This window comes from Leiobunum rupestre, chromosome 5 (genome assembly GCF_980474605.1).
Source record: "Leiobunum rupestre chromosome 5, qqLeiRupe1.1.hap1, whole genome shotgun sequence".
Lineage (NCBI taxonomy): Eukaryota > Metazoa > Arthropoda > Arachnida > Opiliones > Sclerosomatidae > Leiobunum > Leiobunum rupestre.
The window spans coordinates 66,285,349-66,295,855 of record NC_143388.1 but is presented as its reverse complement, the minus strand read 5'-3'; positions in this window follow the sequence as shown (position 1 = coordinate 66,295,855).

The following is a 10,507-nucleotide window of genomic DNA, read 5'->3' as shown; positions in this document are numbered from 1 at the left end:
CTTTCCCGCCAAAAATTAATATTCAAACATATAATATAACTACTTGTGATCCTAAACACATGTTACTATACTATCTAACAGGTCAATGACCCATAACGGTAATCCACCTAGTTAAACAATACCACGCTCATTAATATTCACCCTTTTTAAAACACTTGCTTACCTACTTGATTGACAGGTCAACTAATTAATTATTCAAAACTCCTGTTAATCTCATTAATTATTCAGGTCACGCGCGCGTGACACGCGCCCGAGGGGTGGCGGAATCGCGATTCCCCGCTTCATTCCCCCCCGTCACGCAGCTGTGGACGCGTGGGGGAAAGTACGCTGCGCCCCCCACGCGTATCCAGAAAGACGGTACTATACTACTTCCTCGTCAGCTATAAAATGAGCTACGTTTCCACATTCCTCCCCTAATAGAAATTTTCAATGCGGGAAATATTTTCTATGTTCACCGAAAGGACTATCGTCTTTTTCCCAAGCCATAAGTTCTCCCTCACAGGCGAAACACTAAACCGAATCTTTGTAATTCGTATAATAAAACCCCGCGCGAGCTAAAGCTCTACCATCTACGATATTATCAGGGAATCCCTTGTTAAACGAGCGAATTATTTCGAGCTCATGGCGCATATGATTTAGCTCCGTGTCCTCCGTCTCCTCCATCTGCTCTTTATCGTCTTTCGTCAGTTCTAGGACGGGGACATTCCCCGTATTATCGTCATTTACGAATTTACATAAGCGATACGCTTCTATATGTTTCAGTAACGGGACGTCATTAGACCACCACCCCTTGATGACCCTCTCGCAAGAGAAGCACATAACGTTATCATTAGGTCCTCTGTAAAAAAACCCGCTTTCGCTGGCTCCCTCACGTTTAAAAACTTACAGGGAAACCCCCTGAAACTAGCGATTCTACTTTTCTCAAAATGCATCTTTTAACGGAAGTTGAGTAAAATTTTGTCTATCACCTTCGTCCGCGACCGATCGAATGATCCTTAGAACTGAGGCGGGGGTAAATCCCTCTCTTTATCTCTCTCTCTCGCTGAGGGGGTGACCGCCCCCTAAAAAATAGTCTATTATCACACGCCCCCCTTTCGAATTCCTCGGGAGAAATAAAAAATCTATTATTGCCCGGGCATGTCTAGATCTTGCCCTTTATCTAAGACTTCGGCTATTTCGTTTAAAGAATCGTATATTAATCGTGCTTCGGGGAAAGCCGAATAATTCCATAAATTATTTATTTATTAATTATTTAATTCCGTAAATAACGACCGATACCGATCCCATCTCGATACGTAACGGTCCCCGTCTCACGGGGTCCCAATGAGAGTTATCGCTGGTTGAAAGATCAGGTGTGATATCAAAGACGTATATAGTGTACCCCCTCGGATATTCGCTCAGCGATATATGGTTCCCATCATCTTTAAAGTGAATATTTGTCCCCGTTAACAAGATGTAATATTCACGGGCAAATTGATTGTGGGAAAAGAAAAGAGCAGGGTGTTGAAACTGAAAAATAGAAATTTGTTTAAAATATTAAATGTGTGGATAACTCAAGCTGTTATGCGACCTATGTAAGGTATATAATTACCTCGATATGTCGTTTAAAATTGCTAACAGTGTTCTTTCCGCTGGATCGATATTCACTTTTACAATATTAACATATCAGAATCAGTTTCTTATTTGAGTTGTAACTGTCTAGAACATGGCCACGGTATTCGAAATGATTTTGAAATTTTTTACTGAGCTCCGTGGAATGAAAACTGGCATACTCTTCAAGGGCTACAGCCTTTAGTGTTTTGGGAATTTCAAATCCTTCGCAGAAGCTGGTATCTTGTCACTCTTTTGAGATCCCCGAAACTCAGTGTTACGAAGTGGTAAATGTCAGGTGTCAAATAATGTAGCAAAAAGTGGTTAATACCGACATGGCGAATAATACTTTTACTGGCTAATATGCCAAATAGTGGAAAAAAATAAATTTTAATAAAAATAAAAAAATATACAAATGAAAATATATTTGTGCTATTTTAGACAAATATACTGGATTAGTTGCCAGGTTTGGGCTATAAACTCAATTATAGCCCAATCTAGTTATTTCTTTTGGCTATTTTTTAACGATTTTTCCTGAGTTTGAATTTGTCTGCTATATATATTTAAGGTGTTTTTAATGGTTCTTTTGTGAACAACTGAAACAATATCTCACATGTAACTGATGCTACATTTCTGAAAGATATTATTTCCGTCATTTAAATGCATTTACTGATTATTAGTCACTTTATGCCACTGACATGGACTTTATTCTAGAAAAAGTGACATTTAAGTAACACTGCAAACTGAATGTGTGAAAACTGAACTGGATGACGATTCTTGACTAAGACTCCAGTGGCTCTCTTAATCTTCAGTGACTTTACTGACTTGTTGATCTTAAAAAAATTTCATCATTATTATTTTGTTGAAAATGTTAGCTGCCAATATTCTTCCTGGTCTTCCAGATCAAGAGTCCGAAAAACTAGCGCGCGTAAACTAGAGCCACCACACTACCCTAGTCCCGATTAGCGACTAACTAAGGGATTCGAGAGAACCGAGCCGAGCATCAACTAACACTTAACAGTCACACCACCACTCTGTAATACAAGCTTATAACCGTGAGTTATTAGAGTAGGAGGGGAGGGAAAGTGAACTTTGAACAAAGTTTTGACTTCGAACTTTCGGTTTCCACATATAGATGCTGCGCTTTCAGTTAGAACATCCGCGGCCGGCGGCCCCCTCCTTAGTCCGGACCTTAAACCCTTTCCCCCAAATAGTCAAATGGGAGTAGTCCTGTAATTTTTTTAACCTTCATATGTGAAAGTAAAACAATTATTATTTACGAGCAAATAGACTTTAAAACCGAAATAAACGTTTTATATGATTTATTAATTTTTATACGAAACTAACTAGGAAGCGATGCTAGTTGCTTATTTCTTATTTTATTATCGAGTGAGCAAAAACAAACAGATACATTGACTGACAAAAGTTCGATTAATCGCAAATATTTTGGTTAACCGTTTATTCATGGATATAATCCATGGCTAAACAACGATTTAACTCCGGTTTTTGCTTCTTTTGAGAGCGGCATGTGCCAAATACATGTATGTCGCTGATTCCCTCCCTCCCTTTTCTCACCACGGTGCTCACTCTTCAACTGGGGGAGAGGGTAACGTAGGGCAGTATTTCGGGGGCAATGAAATAGAAAGGTGGTTATCACTCTTTTCATCTATTTCTAGTTACCTCGTAAGCTTCAAACCTTATACGGTATCAAATAGAGTACAAACAGCTCTTTATTGCGCTCCGCCAGGTTTAGGTGGCGTCATAAAGTTTCCTATCAAGAGATAAATAAATTTCGAGTGATTAAGCGATTACTGATAGAACCACCAGTATATAAACAAGATGCTATAAATTCGTACCCCTTTATGGGAGTATTTTACAAGGAAGAAGTACATAAAGTGGGAAAAGATCTCGATACTTGCGCTTTCAAAACTAAAAAAATACTAAGGAGGCGAAAGAAATACGACCAGACGACTAAATTAATTGTGCGCTGGAAGGGATACGGAGGCAAGAAGTAGACTAAGAATGTCTTTCTGAATCACTCAACCCCTCTGATTCTTCACCTAATTACTTTCCTGAAAATACATTTGGTAAATCCAGAGCTTTTCTTGCCGAAATTGTTATTCCGAATGAGCCTTACCTTTTGAAATTGGAATTATGATAGGGGTTTAATCTTAAACGAGAAGATCTCGAAATCAGAGAATCTAAGTAAGCACCCAATGGGTGTATTGAGTGGATTTAAAATAATTATTTGAAAATTTCTATGAGCTAGTATATTGGAAATCTCTGAAATATCCATAATAACAATCCTGAAAAAATATATATGTTTCTGACCACTCCTTGATCGCTCTTCACGTAATTAAAGTAATTTGATTTTAATGGCTGGTATCTCTGCTCCATGCCAATGAACTACCCTTGCACCATTTATTCGTGTCACTCGACGGAGCTATTACAGGCCCTTAGGGATTCTCTGGATATTTCAGAAAGCGGCTAGTGAAGTGAAGCGAACAGCCTGTCTGCTCATTTGAACTAGTCGAGCTGACCGAGCAACTGTAACATGTGAACCCGAAAGACTTGAGCACAGATCAGCGGTATCTAAGCAAATAGCATAAGCAAAGGTGAATGTAACGTAGATCTGAAAATGCGAAACCCTGGTTCCCTGAATCACTCGCCATGTATAACAACAGCCAATCAAATCCTCCGATCGTATGTCAGCAACAAGAAACCGGTGAAGTACCTCAAAACGTTGGTTACGTTCATCATTCGCGTAAATGCTCCGCTGTGGTTTGTCATAAAAGCCCAGCCGTCATGCATAGATGAAGCTAGGCATGTTCACCAAATGCTCGTCAAATCATAATCTGCTCCTGGCCATGATGACGAGAATAGACCACACATACGTGAGCTGGGTCAACGACGAGTGATGGGAAGGCCAGAGCTGCAGTTCATTGGCATGGAGCAGACATACCAGCTATTATAATCAAATTACTTTAATAAGGTGAAGGGCTATCAAAGCGTGGTCAGAAACATATATATTTATTCAGGATTGTTACTATGGGCATTTCGGAGATTTCCAATATACTAGCTCATAGAAATTTTCAAATAATTATTTTAAATCCACTCAGTACACCCGTTGGGTGCTTACTTAGATTCTCTGATTTCGAGACCTTCTCGTTTTAGATTAAACCCCTATCATAATTCCAAATGCAAAAGGTAGGAGAGGGTATAAATCTTTGGCTAAGTGGACTGAAACTCGTTTCGTAAATTTATTGTATTTAAACTCAACACTTTTATCTTCGAATTTTAACATATCAATAAAATCTTCGACCGATGAGAAGTTGGCCTTAGTTAAAACAGCCATTCTTTGTTTTATGAAATCTTCCACCTATATGTTATCGTACTGCACTCGTACTACCTGTTCTTCTATAATATTATTCCACATTCTAGGATCCAACTTCATAAGGCCCATTCGGAATAACATTTTCGGGAAGAAAAGCTCTGAATTTACTTAATGCATTTTCAGGAAAGTAATTCAGTGTAGAATCAGAGGGTTTAATGATACAGAAAGTCATTCTAAGTTTTCTTCTTGCATCCAACTGTAAAATTGCGGTCCGTATCCTTTCCAGCGCACAAGTAATTTAGTCGTACTGTCGGATTTCTTTCGCCTTCTTAGTATGTTTTCAGCAGACTTAGAATTAGCGGGAGTCTTGGGGCCAATGGCTCTTAATAAAAATCAGTGGACTCTTAAAATAAATCATTCGAACGGGGGTTGCGGGCCACCGGGGCTCTCAATTTAATTAAAAAATATTTATTAAACATTTTATGGAAATTGCTGGAACATGATTTGTACGCCGTTTTTGAAACTCCTACCCTATACGAGAGCGGGATCTAGCGTTACAAATGATTAAGTGTGATATTATAATATACTTGCTTGTTTTAAAGTTAATAAATGTTATGTAAGTAACGTAACCAATTTCTATTTTCCTATTTTCCCTACCTAATTTTAAATTTTTCCCCCAAACCCCCCCCCCGCTTGGGCCAGTGGCTCTCAATAAAAATAAACTTAAGGGGGGTCTGGAGCCCTGCGGGTCCCCGTAAAAAATATCACTATTTCCAAGTCTAGTTTTCAGTTTTGAAAGCGCAAGTCTCGAGATCTTTTCCCACTTTATGTACTTTTTCCTTTTAAAATACTCCCATAATGGAATCCGAATTTTGAGCCTCTAGTTTATATACTGGTGGTTGTCTTAAAAATCGCTTAATAACTCGAAACAATTCTTCGCAAAGATATGCTAGGTAACCTTTTTCAAATAGTCATTTATTTTGGCTAATTCTTACAATATCGTCAATTTTGAAATCATACGAAGCAGGTGGACTAAAGTAATTATCTCCAATGATTTTAGAGATTTCACCTCGATTGGTTTATATTTGATTGCTCGATGATACGGTTATTATGTGTATAGTAGCTAAATCATGGAGCATGTCAACGTGTATCTTGGTATTTTTCCCAATTCAATATTGATACATTCTCGATTAAAACTATCGAATAAACAGCTCAACGATGCTCGCTTTAATTTCCAAATTCATCGCAAAAAATCCATGCCTTGAGATTTTAACTTGGATTGAACGGCTGCAAATACCATTTTATTACCGTGGTCACTTTGCAACCGTTTTAGTTTTCTTCCTTCACCTAAAATTATTTTCAGAGCATTCACTATAGTATTCCCTTTTTTGTCCTTCACTGGCTGTACGAAAGGGAATTTACGAAAAATATCAATACAGGCGAGAGCATAAGGATTTTTCCTTGTTTTGTCTTGAAATTTTGGCAGATCAATTAAATACGTGTATGGTTTGAGCGCCCCTAGCGGAATATTATTTTTAAAATAGCTTTTGCATTGTAGCCAATATAAAAACGAGCGTAGCGCTGAACTCCTACAGGTTATAGTGCAGTTTATAGGGGGGAAATCCTTGCTCACGGGATTTCGACGAATGGGTTGGCCGCTGTAGCGCAAACAGCGCGTGATCAAAGTTGGCCGTGATTTAACCATAAGTTTTAATATTTCAGAGAATATGTAACGTGTAGCTTCATAAAATTAAATCTAACAACTCAATTAGTGAAAATATAAAGAAAGCAGTTAAGATTTTCGGATTTTTCGAAAATGACAAGGTACTGTAATGTTACCGTGAGGGCATAATGATGAACTACGTGGTTAAGTTAACCTAACATTTCAAACTGAATAAATAGAACTTCTATAACGAGCTGGAGAGATGATTAGAACCAGACTCGGTTAAACGGTTTCTTTCCAGCTAAATATCATAACAGATAATAGATAAGTAAGTTTTTTAGTTCTTATCACTAGCGTGGTAACACACGTTTCCTCGAAGCTTTTGAAAGTTAATATTACACATTATTATTTCAAAACTGCAACCGCTTCGGTGTTATTACTACACGACCATATCTTGTAGTTAATGGGCGCTGGTATTCTAGGCCGGAGACTGAAACTCGACGACTCTGAAATGGGCGGCGAACTCAAGAATGCACCGGTATTGACCTGCGCTGGTGCCTTCGGGTGATAACGGTGTTGGATAATACGAATCTGAATCCAGCTCTGGCAACGGAACGAGATAATATCGGTTCCGTTGAATCTCTCCATTAGACGTGGCTACGACGAAAGACCTCGGATGATCTGCTCACTTGATGAAGTGACCTTTCACCCTTTTGTCAATGATCCATACTCTTTTGCCTTATTTGAGATCGGACCTCTCCCTCGTGCCATGACGACGATCGAAGTTGGACTTCTGCGTTGCTTTCTATCGTTCTTCACTTTTACCCAAAGTTTGTGTTGCTGCTAGCTGTGAACCATTATCAGTGCGAACTAAATCCAGAATGCCATACCTTGCTAAAACGCACTTCGTTTCTTCAACACTTGATTTGACCGTTTGGTCCCGCAGCTAAATAAATAGAAAAAAAAAAAACAAGAATAGTAATCCGATATTTATTCATAACATTTAGCGTCGTAGTACAAAATGTATATTGCCATGATCTGCCTGGGTCAGTCAGAAAACTGCGTTGGCATCAAGGGTTGATAATGGTTGGAAGCTTAATCCTTGTCGCACTTCTTGCAACTGCGCACCAAGGCTTCTATTTCTTTTGAAATTCCCGGCAGCCAAACTGCCTGCTTCACTCGTTCCCGAAATTTGTCAATTCCAAAATGTCCTTCATGTAACCGCTGCTTAAACAAGGGAATCACTAACCGGTTGTTTTACATTTGGAGTTGGTCCTAAGACTATAGTTCATAAAGAGAAGGATAGAAGATCTGGTAGTTAGATTGGACTTTTCGGTTCTCTGGCCACTTACACAGGATAAACCTGGTCAACTTTACGCAGGTATCGTCTTCCAGCTGACACTTGATTACCACTGCCAATTTCTGATCGGTGGCTGGTATGGACGCTGTCACTAACTGTTCGTGAACTGCAACCTCATCTTAGAGTTCATGGTTGGTCTCCTTGAGTGGGCTGCGTGATATCGTACCTGCTGGAACCAAATCTTTTGCTGGCCCCTCAAAGGGTGATTTTTTTCCTGGGTTGCGAATGGGATTTTTTTTCGTTGAGCATTGTCGGTTCATCAACCGGTAGTTTATTGCGGTTTTGTAAGCTTTGATAAAAGTTACTAGCTCCTACTGGATCTATTATAGGGTAGGTTTTTCTAACAGCATCGTAAATTAAATCGATCACGTTTGTACCAGAGACGAGTCATCCTTCTATTTCCAATTCACTGAGTTCAGACCATGACATATTTTTATTTTGCTGAGTCCAAGTGTAGAAGGAAAATGCGTCGTTGAAATAGCTGGTAGGAATTCCGTTAGCTTTTTCTTCAAACCACGTCGTTTTTGTGGATTTTTTTCGTAGGGCTGACGAGAAAGAGCTGAAGAAATTACACAATACGATTGACCGGATCCGCTATCACGTGGTACGGAAGGGGCGGGGCTATTGGATTTTCACCCAGATTTTTCAAACGCCGGTGTGGCCCTTTAAATATAGTGGTAACGTTCGGTTATAGAAATTTTGTTTTTCAGTTTGAATAATATCAGGGTTATTAAGAGTCGAATATATTTTAATATCCAAAGTGGGCAGTTCGACGTGTTTAACTTCTAAATTGCCGATTTTCATCCTTTGGAGGGCGTCTTTAGATACTTTTATCATTTTTCGAGCCATTTATTTTTTGATGGCTTGACTTATTGCAGCGCCGGTAACTGAATTAACGTCTAAAAGTAGCCGGGCTAATAAAAAGGAAAAAACCTCCTTTTTGAACTAAAATAATTCTTCTTTTAGAAATAGGAATTTATCCACAAATATGGCGTAACACTGTGCGATGTTTCCACAACCGTTTCTTTTGGCCATCTGTTATTTAACAAGATGGCTTCGGGGTCAGCTAACATGATTGCTTTGTTAGGGATAATAGGTTCATAACATTTTATTAAAATTACGTTCTTTGAAACTCATTTCGCTGTTCATGTAGGTTTATTCATTTTCCTTCGGTTACATAAACGTCAGCTTCTGGCTCTACGCGTTTTTTCCAACGCGTTATTGTTTTAGTCTTCCAGCATGTTATTAAATGGAATTTTGCGTACAATAATTTCTTTGAAATGTTTATGTGATTACTAAATGAAATGTGCCCTTTATAGGTTTTTAGTTTACGCGATCTACTCTGGACACAAATGGAAAAGTTGAACGAAGTTACTCTTCAAATATGTAATAATATTATAGAGAAATGATTTTTATAACTTTTTATTAAAATTCATTTTGGACAGTATGCTATCTAGTTATTTATTTAATTTAATCGGGAGGCTTGAAAAACCATCACTTAAGTGAAGCGCTGGGGAATAGAACTATTCTGGTTTTGATTTTTTGTGTAAAAGTAGAGCAATTTCAGGTGGGTGTAGTCCAAAAGAAAGTAATAAGTAAAACAACTTTATCCAAAGTTAAGCTTCGTGATCTACGAATACTTAACCCGTTAGGTTTACTAGTTGATAAGAAGATTAAATAAGGTCTGTGTTTCTGTGAGTAAGCATATGTAACATTCTTAACCATAAAGATGCCTTTTTAATATTTTTCTTTAACGAAACCTGGTTCACGGTAAAACATCCAAACGGAAGTTACGAAAGCGAATTATAAAAACTCGTAGAAGTCCTCTTGCGTTTCTGGCTTTGACACTCCTCATGGCGATTACGAGGTTTGGTATCATGTTTAATGAAGCTAGTTATCAGCGTCCGATATATCAGAGTGCTTTTATTATTTTGGGGAGGCAAAAAGTGTTTCTTAGCCATTGCTCTATATCAGGGGCGTAGGAACGTTCTAGAAGTTGGAGGGGGCAAAGATAAACCAAAAGGGGTCTGGAGAATGGTTTTGAATTTTTAATCGAGTGTAGCTTCTCCGAATGTGTACCTTTTACTACTATGTAAATTGGCGGAAAAAGACTGAAATTTAAACACAGTTGAGGTTCTATAAGCTTTTTATACTTTTAAAATGAGAATTTGAGACTTGTGAAGATTTCTACTGACCAAAAAGTTGGAGGGGGCAATAACATTAGTTGCCCCTCCCAACAAAATTCTAGGGAGGGGCCTTGCCCCCCCCCTGGTTCCTACGCCCCTGCTCTATATTCAATCAAAAATAAATAATTTTCGAGGGTTTTCTTTATCCGAATCTATAATGTTTCTTATCCGAGAGATCACACCGTAAAAACGTTTAGAATGGTTATGCTTTAAAAAACAAGTCGCTTTAGCCAAAAATAAAACCTTTCACAAAATGTTTCTATTATTTAACATATTTTAAATTAGAAAGCAGTTCAGTTAAGAAATTCCGAAAAGGGGAACAAATTTTATCTAATCAGGCAAAAGAAAGGGTTTGAGAACGAGTTTTCTCTTTT